This window comes from Symphalangus syndactylus, chromosome 4 (genome assembly GCF_028878055.3).
Source record: "Symphalangus syndactylus isolate Jambi chromosome 4, NHGRI_mSymSyn1-v2.1_pri, whole genome shotgun sequence".
In the NCBI taxonomy this organism is placed as follows: domain Eukaryota; kingdom Metazoa; phylum Chordata; class Mammalia; order Primates; family Hylobatidae; genus Symphalangus; species Symphalangus syndactylus.
Window position 1 is genome coordinate 119,695,617 of NC_072426.2, and position 16,695 is coordinate 119,712,311.

Below are 16,695 nucleotides of genomic sequence, written 5' to 3' on the forward strand. Positions count from 1 at the left end.
CATTTATGTGGATTAGCATGAGAAAAAAAGAATGTGAGTCAGGATTGAGTACAGAAAGGTTCAAACTATGGAATATTTTTAAGAGAAAGAAACATTTACTACTTTCTGTAACTTGAACTAACCTCTGGTTTAAAATGGAATTCCTTCAGCTACATGACATAATGGAAAGTAGATTGTCAAGAAATAGTGGGAACTGGATTCTGGCTGTGGTTCTTCTCATTACCAGCTGGATAAGCTTGGACAAACCCCTTGACCTTTCTGAATCTCAAGTTCATCATCTGTTAAATAGCAAAAATAATAACAGCTAATATTTATGAAGTATCCTACTACCATGTTACATGCTCTGTTAATATTTAACACCACATACTTCATTTAATCCCTACAAACATCCACAGGTTGACATAGTTGCTATTATATTCTCATCCAGGGAATGGAGGCACAGTAAAGGGATACAAACACAGGCAGTCTGACTCCAGAATCAGTCTCATTGGAAATTCAGTCTCAGCAATACTGTACCTGCCTCACAGGACAGCTGTGGTCCTTATTTGAGAACATATATGTAAAAGTGCTTTGAAACCTATATGATGCTTTACATATAAGAAATCACTAGTATTTAATGAATAGATTAATTCATTCAAGATTAGCAGAGTTCATCTGTAATTAAATCAATAAAGTATACTTTGAGTTTATTTCTCAAGTATATTAAAAATATCTACCACAAAATTATTTGCAGTATGAATATGTATATTCAACTTTAATGCTATTCCAACCAGCTTGAAATATCGTAGATTGCGAATTAGTTAGGTACACAGCCACAAAGAGCACTGTACAAACAAGTAAGGAAAGCTCGCTAGGCTCTATCTTGCTCAGAAGCTATTCCTTTTTCAATCCAGTTCCAACAAACTGCTTTCCAAGTCTAGAGAAATTTAAAAAAATTGGCTGCTCTCCCAGACATACTATACCTATTCTCAGGTATGTTCAGAACCTAGTCTGGAGAAAAGTGTGGCATGGAGCAGACACTTGGCAGAACAACTGCGTGAGAATGATTAGCTTAGAGCAAGGGAGATGCCAGAAATTAAAGCAAAGACAATCTAACTCAAAAAGCACTGTGGCACAGGAGTCACTTAATGCTGAGGCAAAAACTCAACTCCAAACACTTCAGCATGGTTAGAAGTCAGCATGGTTAGCATGAGAGCCATGCCTAGTATGCTTGTCAATAGAGTAATGACCAAATAGGGTCACCAACAAAAGGTTAAACAACAGAGAATTTCAGAAGACTGGAGAGTATATGATGCACTTTAAAATATTTGTATTTAATATAGTAAAAAAATGTTTAGAGAGTTATTTATAAGAATAAATCCTGAGCTAGCTAGAAAGCATGAACACATTCATTTCTTCACCTGACTCTGCTTGAGAAACTCTGCTAGGATATCAATGAGCCTCGCCCCTTGCTCTCCAAGAACTTACATCCTGGTGATATCCTGGTGATAGAAGACAGGAATCAAAAAAAATTACACAATAATTATTTAAAGTTCTGATAGGTGCTTTAAAGGAACTGCACTACATACCAGGAAAGTATTCAGAAAGAGAATCTGGTCTTTCCGAATACTCTACTAGAAAAGAACTCAGAACTTACAAATGTCTTCCCATCTCATTTGGATTTAAAGCCAAAATCTTTTGAATGACCCACAAGGTCCTAACTTTATAATCTGGATCCTTATTACATATCTGAATTCATCTTCATTACCTTCTCTGTTCTGGCCATTCTCCTACCTCAATACCTTTGTACTTTAGAGTTATCCCTATATGAAACAAACCCCATTTCCCCAAATATCCCCATGGCTTGCTCTCTCACTTCCTTCAAGTCTCTGCTCAAATATTCTTTTATAAATGAGACTGTCACCTACCAACTTTCAATAAAATGCAACCCCTCTAGTTTTATCCCTTTCCTGCTTCATTTCTGTTCTCTCCATAAGATATATATATATATATATAAAACATTGTAAAAGTGTGCATTTTAGTTGTTATATTCCCTTGCTAGAATGTAAGCTCCACAAGTATTATCTGTTTTATACATTTTCATAGCCTCACTGTAGAGTAGGGGCTCAGCCAAGTTATTTGTTGAATAAATGAACTGGAGAGACTATAAGCATGCCCTTATGGCAGATGCCTTGTTGGTGAAGAAGATGGCACAGGATGAAGCTCGAGAGGGAGGCAAGAAATAGACCATGGAGAATCTTTTAACCCACATAACAGACTTTGGTATTTATCTCAAGAAAGTCATTGAAGGATTTTAAGCAGAAAAATGACACGATCAATTTACATCATTCAAGATAATTTTAACTACTATGTGGAGAATAGAATGAAATGGGCCAAAAAGAGATGAGAAAATCCAGAGCAACTCTCATCTCCAGGATGAACACAAGTTTTGTTGTCTCTCTATGTGAAGGTGTATACACCCTTAACACACGCTGATGTAAAAACAACTTATTGCTTGCCTATCACAGTAGTATTTACAAAATTCCCAATCCAAACTCTCAAAATTTAAATGCTTCTTTCCCAAATGTTTTCCTTCTGAATAAGCCCTGAAATAAACATGTACTTTTAGCAAATTCTATTTGCTTCGACAGCAATATATAATATAGTGAAGACTTTAAGATTGCACAAAACATATCTCTATGAACAAGGTCATAAAGGTTAAGAGTAGCCTAATTTTCTGAGATTCTTTTAGCTACAGATTTGGCTAAGGGCTTGGATAGTATGGGAAAGAAGATAAGTGAGAAAAACATTGGTGATTTAACCTCTAGTGTTCCCTTAAGGACAAACATTTGTCACCTTGACAGCAAGGTGAAAGGTTTGCAGTGAGCATGCTTATAACAGGACTCTCGCCTCTCTCTCCTCCCTGGGGACCTGTGAGTTCTGAACAGACAATATCTGAACAGATGATGATGATGATGATGATGATGATGATGACAATGATCCACCGAAAAGAATAGGGGAGGAAAAGAGATTGAGACCCCACATAACTCACAACCTCAAACTGAAACGATGCTCCAGGGACTGTCACAAAGATTTAGCATTTGCGCTCTTCTTCCTAAGCTTCTACTTAAGGCTGGAGTAATCAACCCTATAAATTATCACAAAACATTCAAACATTGTCCAATGTTAACAGCATGGATTCCACTGCTAATAATTATGAGTGTGTTTTAAAGCTGAATTCCTAGGCATATATAGCTCCACTTTTGATACAAATCTCTAGTTTTTAGGGTTTACAATTCTGATGTGAAAGTCAGCTGCAGGCTTAAATCAGGCACTAAAACAAGCCTGATGTTTACTCTTCATGAATACATATAATCCAAATTAGCATTAAAATGATGATACCCATGCATCAAAAAGAATAATAGGATCTCTGTTTTAGCCTAAAAGCTACATTGCTTACAGTATTTTCAAAAGTGAAATAGGAAAAGATATTTTGAAAGCTAAATAATTTTTTAAAAAAAGAATTAAAGTTTTTATGATCATTTTTAATTCAATTTACCTGTGACATGTGAAAAACCAAAGTAAAGTGCATTTCATACTCTCTCTTACCACTCGATACAACACTTCTGACACCAGACATGTAGGAGTGTTTCCCCACACACCAAGCAATTTTCCAGCAGACAACAACTGGATGTGCTCTAATTCAATTCAATTCTAACACTCTCCACCTGCAGAGAGTGTCAGATCCCAAAGCTGAGGGCTCAGTCCCACAAGGCTATCCCCCACTTCAGATGACAACTTCAAGCTCCAGGTTGTGGCTTGTGCTTCTACCTGACCAGCTATAAATCAGGGTTCCCACAACCCCTCCTCAGGTTTGATTAATTTGCTAAAGCTCACAAAACTCAGGAAAAACACTTGTGTTTGCCAGATTATGATAAAGGATATTACAAAGAACACAGATGAAGAGCCAGATGGAAGATATGCATAGGGCAAGTCATGTGGGAGGGAGCACGGAGCTTCCATGCCCTCTCCAGGGCACACTGGGAACCTCCATGCATTTGGCTATCAGCAAGCGCTCTGAACCCTGTCCTTTTGGATTTTTATGGAGGCTTCATTATGTAGGTATGATTGATTATGTCATTGGTCATTGGTGATCAACTCAACCTTCAGCCCAGGAAGTTGGGAGATGGGATTGAAAGTCCCTACCCTCTAATCAAGACTTGGTCTTTCTGGTGACCAGCCCAGATCCTGAAACTATCTAAAAGCCAATCAGCCACATTAGCACACAAAAGTCACTCTTATCATTCTGGAGATTCCAGGGATTTTAGGAGCTTTATACCAGAAAATATATATTTCACAATACCACATTTAACTTAATTTCACTAATTTAATTTTAGGAATCAGTGACATTGATCTATGTGCTCCTTTGATGAATGAAATTTTACCTAGATACTATTTTACACTTTTATTTTGAAAAACATCGTACATTAAAATCACTATAAAATCACGATTAAAGGCCAGGCACAGTGGCTCATGCCTGTAATCCCAGCACTTTGGGAGGCTGAGGTTGGCAGATCACATAAGGTCAGGAGTTCAAGACCAGTGTGGCCAACATGGTGAAATCCCATCTCTACTAACAATACAAAAATTAGCCAGGCATGGTGGCAGGAGCCTGCAATCCCAGCTACTCAGGAGGTTGAGGCATGAGAATTGCTTGAGCCCAGGAGGCAGAGGTTATAGTGAGCTGAGATCATGCCACTGCACTCCAGCCTGGGTAACAGAGCAAGACTCCGTCTAAAAAAAAAAAAAAAAAATCACAAAGCTACCATCCATTTCATTTCAATATCTACCCAATGTCTAATCATTACTGTCTCTAAGTACTATCAGAGGACTAAAATTATTTTTAATAAGAAAATGAGCTTTTTAACATAATGAATACTAACGAGCATAATAAAAATGTAATGTTACAAAGTATACCAAAAAAATGTATGAGAATGAAGGGGAGTGGCCGTATAGAATTGAAGGCTGGGACACAGGAAGGATGAGATCGGAAGTTAAGAAGAAAACAAAAGAGAGAGGAGAATTAATGGTTGAACTAAAAGACTGTCTATTCACTTAACATCCATGTGTTCTTCATTCATGAAAAAAATAGTTATCTACTATATCTACCTCTGGACACCACATCACTAATACATATCAAATGAAATGTTTATCTCACAATGGTTTTCTCACCTAAATTTCCTGTTTTTGTTCATGATGCTTCGCAACAATTAATCTTAAGATCTTTGAGTCCCCAGTCTCTTTATGTTTCTTCAATTTCCTGGCCTTTTTACCATATAATATTCCAGAAGCTTTCATGAAAAACTTGGTCAGTATAAGTATCTAAGTAAAAAACACCATTATAGTGATGCTTAAAAAACGTACTTATTAGGGATTCATGTTGAAATTATATGATCACCAGAGCTTGCTTCAAAATAATACCTGAGAGGAAGAAAATGGATGGAAGTGTAGAGGAAAAAAGACTGGGCAGAGTTGACATCTGTAGAAGCTGAGAGATAGGTACACAAGGCTTATTAATATTATTTGGTCTACTCTGCATACATTTCAAAGTTTCTAATTTTAAAAATGTTGCTGTTGTTTTTTTTAGGGGTCAGAGATTTAGGAAAATATCATATTTGGGGGCTAGATAAGAAGTTTCAACAGCTGGGCACGGAGGCTCATTCCTGTAATCCCAGCACTTTGAGGGGCTGAGGCAGGAGGATTGCTTGAGGCTGAGAGTTGAAGACCAGCCTAGGCAACATAGCAAGATTCTGTCTCTACACAAAAATTTTAAAAATTAGCTTTGTGTAGCATTGCAGACCTGTAGTCCCAGCTACTAAGAAGGCTGAGGTGGGAGGATTGCTTGAGCCCTGGAGTTTGAGGCTGCAGTGAGATATAATTGCATCACTGTACTCCAGCCTGGGGGACAGAGCAAGATCCTGTCTCCAAAAACAAAAAAGGTCTTGAGAAAGGCTTATACAGAGAATTTTGGGGTAAAATACTCTGGATAATAATAGTAGCACCTACCATTTATGAATGCTTGCTAATGGGCCACTCTGCTAAGCATTTGAGAGATTTGATCTTATTTAACCTCTATCAGTACTCCTAGTTAGGTATCCCTAACTCAAAACTCGGTAGAGGCTCCTCCTCCAGTATCAGGTCCTTGCATACAGTAGTCACTAGGTTAATATTAACTGTCTAAATAATTGAATAAATGATTAAGAAAGTTTTTCCTTTTTCTTTTGTGTTTGTGATCCTTTATTTGTAAGACAATTGAAAAGCTCTAGCCAAAGTGTTCATTATTGTTCATCTGGGCTCAGAATACTCTACACAGCATCTTTCACTCACCAACTTACCAACAAACACATTGCTGCCAGGCCATTTCTCCCAATATAGCACTTTGTCCATGATATACTCCTTGAAAACTCTTCAGCAATGCCTCACATGGTATCAAGTCCAAGTTGAGCCTCTCACTCAGGCTCTCTATAATACTGTCTCACCTAATTTCCACCAGCCACCAAGAATGGGCTTACTCCAGTAAATGCCCGTTTTCACTTTCTTGCCTGCAACTGACCATTCATTCATTTATTTTTTATATGTTGATCATCTACTATGTACCAGGCACCGTATTTGCCATTACATTTACGTACAGAGAGATATAGTGAGCATAACAGGCATGGTCCCTGCCCTTACTGGGCCACATCCTCTCTCAGGTTGACCTTCTCCACTTGGGCTGTTCTCAATTTTCAAGATCTTCACACTTAACATTCACCAGCATCCTTTCCTGATCACTTTAACCTACTGTGTCCTCTCTTTTTTAATTGATGATATCACACATTTGAGTACTTAATTATATTTTGTCTTGTGTTTCTTTCTCTGAGTGTTTTACTTAGGCATGTCTCCTTTCTTCAATTACACTCTCTTAAACAGAAATTGCATCTTATACTCTTCTTCATCACCCAACTGAATGTAACTCAGCTGACTTCAATGATATATGTACAACATGAAGTTAATAAATAGCTTTCAGTATTGAAAAGAGCCAAGCATACAAAGTCAAAATAATAATAGATCAAGATCTAATATATCTTTGAAAATGGAGAAATGAAAAGCTCTAGGAAAGGTACAGGTATATAAATAGGGAGAATAAAGGTACAAAAAATGAAATTTTTCCCATATGGTATAACTGTCTCCAATAATGTATAATATTTTAGGGGATCTATGAAACATCAGTCTTTTCCTTTAATTCTTGCATTTCATAGAACATAATTTAGAGGCCATACCATAGGCCAAATTTATTAGGGCTCTGCAATGATGTCAATAATATTGATAGGAGCAAATTAAGTCTTTACTTATTTAGAAGAAATACTCTGTTTCAACAGAAGCAAAGATTAATATTTAGAAAGAGAGAGTGTAACATTTACCTAAAAAGAACATTACTATAGTTTAACCATGTACAAAACTGTAACTAAAAAGCTTAATAAATGAACTTGCAGACTTCTCATGTGAAACATACCTTTCTTGCAGAAATCCAGCTATGACAAACATTAGACCTGGTTTTCTTATATGTGTTACTTGTCTCTTTCGGATTATTATTTTGGGTTATACTGTATTTTGTCTACAATGTGCTAATATTATAACTCATCATAAGATAACCCTACTTAGATTGTTTCCTAGAGAATCAATAATAGTAAGGTCCCCTTAGTCTGAAATGAATGTCATTATTTTCCTAAATTCTACCTGTTCTGCAAAGCTGCTTCTCATGCCATCTATTTTGGGAGGTCTTCCCAAAAGCCCGTATTTTAGCCAATCTTTACATGTCCTTTCATATGTACTAATTAATATAGTGTAAATTCTCTGAGAATAGGATTTGGACCTGTTGACATATTTTTATTCCTCCCAGCAGCTACATTGAAAGCATTACCTTCAAAGTATTCAATAACAAGTGACCTTTTCCAATGATAAGAACAATTGTGTATAAAAATATAGATGAATAAATATGTATAAAAAGTTCTTTCACAAGTCCACTAAGCACATAGAAAATTTCACAGGCAAAAATTACATACATATTTATAAATGTCACCCTAAAAAACTGCATTTTTCCAAACTGTATAAATTTTTTTTGCTAAAATTCTAAGTTCCTATCAAGTGAACTAAATTAACCTAACCTGCAAATAAATTTCCTTTGCAACTAACTCCTAGGTCTATTTAACAAGTCATTTTCTCTGTATTGCTTTGATTCCTTCTTCCTTCAGTTCTATTTCTTCTTAGTCCCTACAGAGTATAACTTGGGCAAATTTAGAGTATGAATTAGACAAATGAAAATTACAATAATATTTGGTATGGTTAAAAGTGTTGAATAACTTTTTGATAAATCACCATCACTTGTCAGACTGTGGATTTGTCAAATGTTTCCTAATTATATGGTAGGATTTCCTTGTCTAGAGACAGCCTTTGCCTGACTAAAAGCAAAAAAACCTACATCAAAATTATAATTTAAAACACCAAAGAGAGGTGGTAAAAAAAGATCAATGAAGAAAAAGAAACCCAACTCACAATGGTTGGTAATTTCAACAGTGAATAGCTTAGGTTTAGTCAATAGCCCTAAAGGAATAAATAGGAAAAATAAGAAGAATGTAATATGAATATCATACATTTATTCCAGTTATTCTGAAATATATCCTTGTGAGTTTTATGTTTAAATGCTCATTCCTATGATGACAATAACAAATGGTAATTCCATTTAGAAAATAAAGAATTGAAAACATTAGGCATCTGCCAAAATTTATTTTGAAGTTTTACTTATCAGGGGAATCCAAATGTTAGAAAATCACTGGCCTAGTCAGTCAAACAACCATGTAAGAAAGACCTATTTTACAAAAAACAATCTTTGAACTGTGAAGAAGGTTAAAGCAGATTTTTTAAAAATGTTATAGTCTCATGAGAACAGTTGGGTTTTGTTTGTTTTTGTTTTAAATAGAGACAAGTTCTCCCTCTGTTGTCCAGGCTGGAGTGCAGTGGCAGAATCATGGCTCACTGCAGCCTAGAACTCACAGGCTCAAACGGTTCTCCCACCTCAGCCTCCAGAGTAGCTGGGACTACAAGCGGGCAATAGCACATCTGGCTAATTTTTTAATTTTTTGTAGAGACAGGGTCTTGCTATGTTGTCCAAGCTGGTCTCAAACTCCTGGGCTCCAATGATCCACTTGCCTCAACATCCCAAAATGCTGAGATTACAAACGTGAGCCACCATTGTTGTCTGAGAATCGTTGTTAAATACAGAATAAGGGCTGGGCGTGGTGGCTCACGTCTGTAATCCCAGCACTTTAGGAAGCCAAGGCAGGCGGACTGCCTGAGGTTGGGAGTTAGAGACCAGCCTGGCGAATGTGGTGAGACTCCATCTCTATAAAAATGCAAAAATTAGCTGGGCATGGTGGCGGCCACCTGTAATCCCAGCTAGTCAGGAGGCTGAGGTAGGAGAATGGCTTGAACCCAGGAGACAGAGGTTGCATTGAGCCAAGATCGTGCTACTGCACTCTACAGCCTGGGCAACAGAGCGAGACTCTGTCTCAGAAAAACAACAACAACAACAACAACAACAAAAAACAGAAGAAGCCATGAGTTAAATATAAAACCATATATGAGACTCTGAAAATGAACTGACTTTCAGGCTCAGGCATTTCTAGCTACAACATTATACTATTTTCCAAAAAACATTTCTTATACATATAAAGTTGTATTTATTTTCCTGGCACTGTTAGCACTTCTGAAAGAGTATTATTAATTTGTCAAAATAGTATAGTGTTGAAAAAGAAAAGCAATCTACCATAATGAAATGTCATAATTATGTAAATTGTAATTTAATCATTAAAAAAAGTTCTGGCTGTGCGCCAGAGTTTTTCCTAATACCCTAAAGTAAATAGTCCTCTCAGTAAACTAAAGGAAAACTGCAAATAAAAATCATGAGCACTTTTCAATAAGAAAAATGTTTAAGTGCTGGATACTTAACTAACTAGTATCTTAACAACAGATCCCTGACAAGCTGAACATGTGTATGTGATTGCCTTTGAATTCACTAGAGAAGACTGGAATGGGAAGTTGGACTATTACCTGAAAGAAACATACAAAAATAAAGACATATAAGAACAGACATCAAATTATATTAAAATGTATAAAATGCAAAATAGTTTATAATTAAACTAATTAAATATATAATTGCAAAATAGTTTACTAAATATCTTTCACCAGCACTCTCCAGTAGAGCAATGATGAAAATGTTCAATACTCTGCACTGTCCAATACAGGAGCCACCAGTCACATGTGGCTGTTGGATACCTAAAATGTGGCTAGTGCGACTGAGGAATAGAAAAGTGTAACTTCATTTAATTTTCATTAATTGAATTTTAAATGGCCTGTGGCCACCGTATTGGTCAGCGCAACTATAGAGGATACAAAATGGAAATACTAAAGTACCTCCCACTTCCTGAACTTGAAAATAAAAGAAATACCTTTACGGTAGAAACATGCAAAATCACCTTAAAACATGAGAATGCTGTCAGTGTCAGCAGGACTTTAAGGTATGGTGGGTCAATAAAAAAGGGGAAAACAGCCAGCAATGGAAATAGAGAAAACAAACCTAAAAACAATGATTAAGAATACCTATCTAAGCACTACCTAGGAAAGAAGATCCCTGGTCCAAATGATGGACATGTCTGTTTCCAAGGGCAGTGTAACCTTGCAGGGCAGCCAGACACATCCATTTCCAACAGCCTGATAGAATCACACTTGAGAATTACCTCCCTACCTCTGCTTCCTCTAATCCCATTCTCACCAAATAAACTCCTTAGTACAATACTTTCTCTTGTGAATTTAACCATGAAGAGAGAATGCATCAAGCCAAGTGTCTAAAGGTCTCTCAGATTATTTTTTCCATTCACAATTAGTAAATTGGCAATCTGTCTTAAATATCATTATGTGAATATGATTAATGTAAGTCTATTCCTGCAAGGTAGAGCCACAAAATTAGTTTCTAAACAGAACCATCACAAACTTTCAACTTATAGCCACTTTTTCCTGACAGTGAGGTGCTCAGGATCTTAAAAATGTGGGACGATTCCAATAGACAATGAAAAAAGTAACATTACTAGAAACGGTTCAGCGAGCGACATCATACTACCGTCAAAGCCAAAGAAAGAGCTCTCAGATCTGTGATGTATCGAGTGATTTCCAGTAGAGAAAGAAAAACTTCTTTAAGGACTATGTGGCACCCAACCTCTCCTTCTTTATGAAGAAAAACTTATGCCAGGTGCCGTGGCTCACGTCTGTAATCCCAACACTTTGGGAGGCCAAGGTGAAAGGATCACTTGAGCTTAGGAATTCAAGACCAGTCTAGACAATATAGCAAAACCCCATCTCTACAAAAAATAAATTAAATAAGTAAATAAAAAGAAGAAAAACTTTTCCTTCTAGTTTGTATTTTTAAAAACATATAACAGGCCGTTTGTGCAGTGGCTCACACCTGTAATCCCAGCACTTTGGAAGGCTGAGGTGGGCAGATCACGAGGTCAGGAGATGGAGACCATCCTGGCTAATACGGTGAAACCCCGTCGCTATTAAAAAATACAAAAATTAGCTGGGCATGGTGCTACGCGCCTGTAATCCCAGCTACTCAGGAGGCTGAGGCAGGAGAATCGCTTGAACCCGGGAGGCGGAGGTTGCAGTGAGCCGAGATCCCTCCACTGCACTCCAGCCTGGGTGACAGAGTGAGGCTCCGTCTCAAAAAACAAACAAAATAAACATATAACAAAACATATATTTCAGTGACTCACCATTTAGCAGTCTCATAGAGAAATGAACAGTCAGGGACAATTAGGAAAAGTAAGACAAAGATGCACAATGTTATCTGAGATTTTTATTAGTGTACACTATTTCTGTCTCTAGAAAATTCTTACTGATTATGGCACTAAGTTGATGGAATCTGAAAACTGGCCAGACATGATGGAAGATTTGTTTCAGAACTAAGGATTGTAGACCAGCTTGGGTAACATGGCAAAACCCTGTCTCTATAAAAAAATTAAAACCAAAAATTAGCTGGGCATGGTGTTGCACGCCTGTGGTTCCAGCTACTCAGGAGGCTGAGATGGGAGGATCACTTGAGCCGGGGAGGCAGAAGTTACAGTGAGTTGTGATGGTGCCACTGCACACCACCCTGGGTGACACATGCACACAAAAGAAAGAAAAGTATTCTTCCTAATCTGGATGTTTTCTAGTGTTACAAGCTTAAAACTTTTTTTTTTTTAACATTGGTTTGCTGGTAGGAGTTTTTATTCAATTTTTTTTAAGCTGGAAATTTAACCTTTTGACTTCAACAGTTGTTTGGCTGGAAACTACACAAGATATAGACCCAAAATTCTACAGAGACATATAGTGATATGGAATCAGGATTCAACCATCTTTGAGGAAAAATACCTGTGAATTAAAGGGAAAAAGGCAGAAGCCTCTATGTTTATATACTGTTTCCATGATCTCTACTCATTGTTTCCTCTTTAGTTTAAAAAGGTAGAAATAAATGAAGAAGAGAGAAAAACATGTAAACCTACTTTCTTTGGTACACTAGAAATAATCTTTCCTATTACTGATTTTAATTATTGAAAAGATTGACAAATCTGTCCTGCTCTTCATTTGCATACCTTGGTAGCTACTGATCAGGTATTCTGAATGGCTTGTTAGGCTGTTCTCAAAAATACGGATGTTAATGTATTTTTAGGTTGTTATTTAAAAAATGGAGCCAAGCTCAGTGGCTCATACCTGTAATCCCAGCACTTTAGGAGGTTGAGGCAGGAGAATTGCTTGAGCCCAGGTGATCAAGAACCAGCCTTGGCAACAAAGTGAGACTCAGTCTCTACAAAAAATTTTTTAAAAAATTAGCTGGGCATGGTGGCACATGCCTATAGTCCCAGCTACTTGAGAGGCTGAGGTGGGAGGATGGCTTGAGCCTGGGAGGTTGAGGCTGCAGTGAGCTGTGATCCTACCACACTGCACTCCAGCTTTGGCAATGAAACAAGACCCTAATTCAAAAACAAACAAACAAACAAAAACCACCAACTTTCCCATTAAAAAATCATTTGAGTAACTATCCTTCCTTTAGTTTCTTAAAAGTCTGTCTCTTCTCCATTACATGGAGATAGATAGCACTCTCCAAAGCTTCTCCAGCCCAAGTCACATCTTTATTATTTTCTATATCTCATTTAACAAATTTTAACCTCTGACAAGATGATAAGACCAAAGTCAAAGCAATATTCTGAATTATGAACTCACCAAACTCAAGTGCAGAGGGCTGTAACATGATGCTTCTAAACAGCAAACCACATTAGCTTGCATCTGCTGTCATATGATATCTCAAGTTCAAGTTATCTGGTTTGTCATTCTCACCTTGGCTTTTTATTTTTTTATTTTCTAAGGACTTCTAATGCCTCTCAGACATGGATTTGATCTAGTTTGTATACACCATTGAATTGGTTCTTTTTCATACTTATATTTTTACTTCTTCTTTAGGATACTGTACAGTTTCTTTTTATGCACCGTCTAGAAATTTAACTTTCACTTGTCAGTTTGATTATAGTATGTATTTCACAAGTAGTTAAAAAATAAACTTTAATTAAAAAAAATACTTTCTTTTAATACCAACAGTGAAATCATTCTCTACAATGCTATATAATAGCAATCACTTATTACACCCTTTTATTTACACATCTCTAGCTATTTAAATATTTGTAGTAATCATACTTGTAGCCATTTTTCATTTAAAACTTCCTGATATTTAAAATCAATTATTTCAATGAAAGTAGCATATGGGTTTGGTAACCTATTATACAGGGATAATCTGCCCTAATCTACTTCACAGGATTTTCTTCTTTAGCAGAAAAAAAATCGTATGAATTACTAAATATCAAACTTAGATGTGGGGATGAATTTCCACTTCCATTCCAAATCAACACTGTGAATATAAGGCAATACAAATTTCTCACGGCTATAGCAAGTTTTATTGAGATTTAAAAGCTTGGAATTTAAAATCATTTTAATGTGGTAAGGAAAAATTTGGTAGACAGATGACCAATTATGGCCAAACAGATGACAAAAAGATGGGATTTTTGTCTAACGAATTCAACATATAATTATGATAATTAGCGTACATTTGAAGTGCAGATGATATACAAGATATTTTACAACCTTAGATAAATGAAGAACAGAGATTAAAATAGCATTCACTGGGTGATTTCTGTCTATTCACTTAATATTTTTTGAAAGCTTACTCTGTGCCAAGTACTATAAATATTGAAGATAGATAGAGTAGTGAAGCAACCAAAGGAAAACAAACACTTGCCTTCATGGAGCTTTCATTTGAATAGGGAAAGACAGTCAATTAATGTAATAAATGATAAATTATATACTATGTTAGAAGACATTATTTTATAGGAAGAAAAATAGGAGGCTAACAAGAATAGGAAGTGCCAGAGATGGGAGAGAAGATCGGAATTTCAAACTAACTACATTAACCAGTTATGATCTATAGTAACCCATGACAATCTAGATGGAAACTCATCATCACTGGCCATCAGAGAAATGCAAATCAAAACCACAATGAGATACCATCTCACACCAGTTAGAATGGTGATCATTAAAAAGTCAGGAAACAACAGGTGCTGGAGAGCATGTGGAGAAATAGGAACACTTTTACACTGTTGGTGGGACTGTAAACTAGTTCAACCATTGTGGAAGTCAGTGTGGTGATTCCTCAGGGATCTAGAACTAGAAATACCATTTGACCCAGCCATCCCATTACTGGGTATATACCCAAAGGACTATAAATCATGCTGCCATAAAGACACATGCACACGTATGTTTATTGCAGCACTATTCACAATAGCAAAGACTTGGAACCAACCCAAATGTCCAACAACGATAGACTGGATTAAGAAAATGTGGCACATATACACCATGGAATACTATGCAGCCATAAAAAATGATGAGTTCATGTCCTTTGTAGGAACATGGATGAAACTGGAAACCATCACTCTCAGCAAACTATCGCAAGGACAAAAAACCAAACACCGCATGTTCTCACTCATAGGTGGGAATTGAACAATGAGAACACATGGACACAGGAAGGGGAACATCACACTCCAGGGACTGTTGTGGGGTGGGGGGAGGGGGGAGGGACAGCATTAGGAGATATGCCTAATGCTAAATGACGAGTTAATGGGTGCAGCAAACCAACATGGCACATGGATACATATGTAACAAACCTGCACATTGTGCACATGTACCCTAAAACCTAAAGTATAATAATAATAAAAAAAAAGAAAACATAGGAGAAAAATATTTGTGACAAACAAAGATTTCTTATATAGGATACAAAAAGCCTGAGTCATAAAAGAAAAAAAAAAAGACAAACTAGATTTATCAAAAATTTTGAACTTCTGCTATTGGAAAATTACTGTTAGGAAAATGAAAAATGAGCTACAGACCGGGAAAAAAATCACTTACAAAATATGTGTCTGATAAATGGCTGGTGTCCAAAACATACTTAAAAACTTGCACCTAATTATAAGAAAACAACCTAATAAATAAGATGGGCAAGAGATTTGAACACACAGGCCCCCAAAGATATACAGATGGCAAATAAGCACATAAAAAATGTCCAACATCATTAGCTGCTAGAGAAATACAAATTAAAGCTTTGATGACATACCACTACACACCTATTAGAATGGCTAAAATAAAAAATATTGTGAATGTCAAGGGATGGCAAGGTTGTGGAGTAACTGGACTACTTATACAATCCTGCTAGGAATGTAAAATGTTACAAGCACTTTGGGAAAGAGTTTGGTGGTTTCTTATAATGTTAAAATATACTCACTATATGACTCAGCATAAATATTTTCCCAAGAGAAATAAAAACATATATCTATACAAGAACCTGTACACAAATATTTATAGCAACTTTATTTACAATTATCATCCAGGAAACAACCAATTCATCAACTGGTAAATTTATTTAGGCATGGGCAAGGACTTCATAACTTATTTTTCATAAGTTCTATAATAAACTTATATTAAAATTACAGCAGCTTTTTGAAAGTTATTTTTTAACACATTGTCCCCACAAAGTAAATTATACATGGTAAAGTATCTTTCTAAGTCAGCTTTTGGTATATTTAAAAATTGAATCTGGTATCTAATAAATTGCACTTTCGAAACATCTAAATTGGTAGATACAAACCTTATGATAAAAATCCAGTTTTCTTTGGAGTTGTAACAAAAAGTAGCAGTTTCACAAAGCAATAATTGAGATGATAACCTACTGCATTACATGAAGTTGTTTTTACTTTTTGTTTTTGTTTTGAGATGGAGTCTTGCTCTGTCACCCAGGCTGGAGTGCAGTGGCGCGATCTCTGCTCACTGCAACTTCCACCTCCTGGGTCCAAGGGATTCTCCTGCCTCAGTCTCCTGAGTAGCTGGGATTACAGGCATATGCCACCATGCCCGGGTAATTTTTGTATTTTTAGTACAGACGGGGTTTCACCATGTTGGTCAGGCTGGTCTCGAACTCCTGACCTCATGATCCACTAGCCTTGGCCTCCCAAAGTCCTGGGATTATAGGCATGAGCCACCACGCCC

The 16,695-nt window shown here is 36.5% G+C and overlaps 1 protein-coding gene across 6 annotated transcripts in view; it reads right to left on the minus strand.

The window, feature by feature from the left end:
• Window positions 1–16,695, minus strand: part of SLC10A7 (solute carrier family 10 member 7) — a 259,532-nt gene that overhangs the window by 152,798 nt on the left and 90,039 nt on the right. The gene's annotated exons all lie outside the window — the stretch shown is intronic.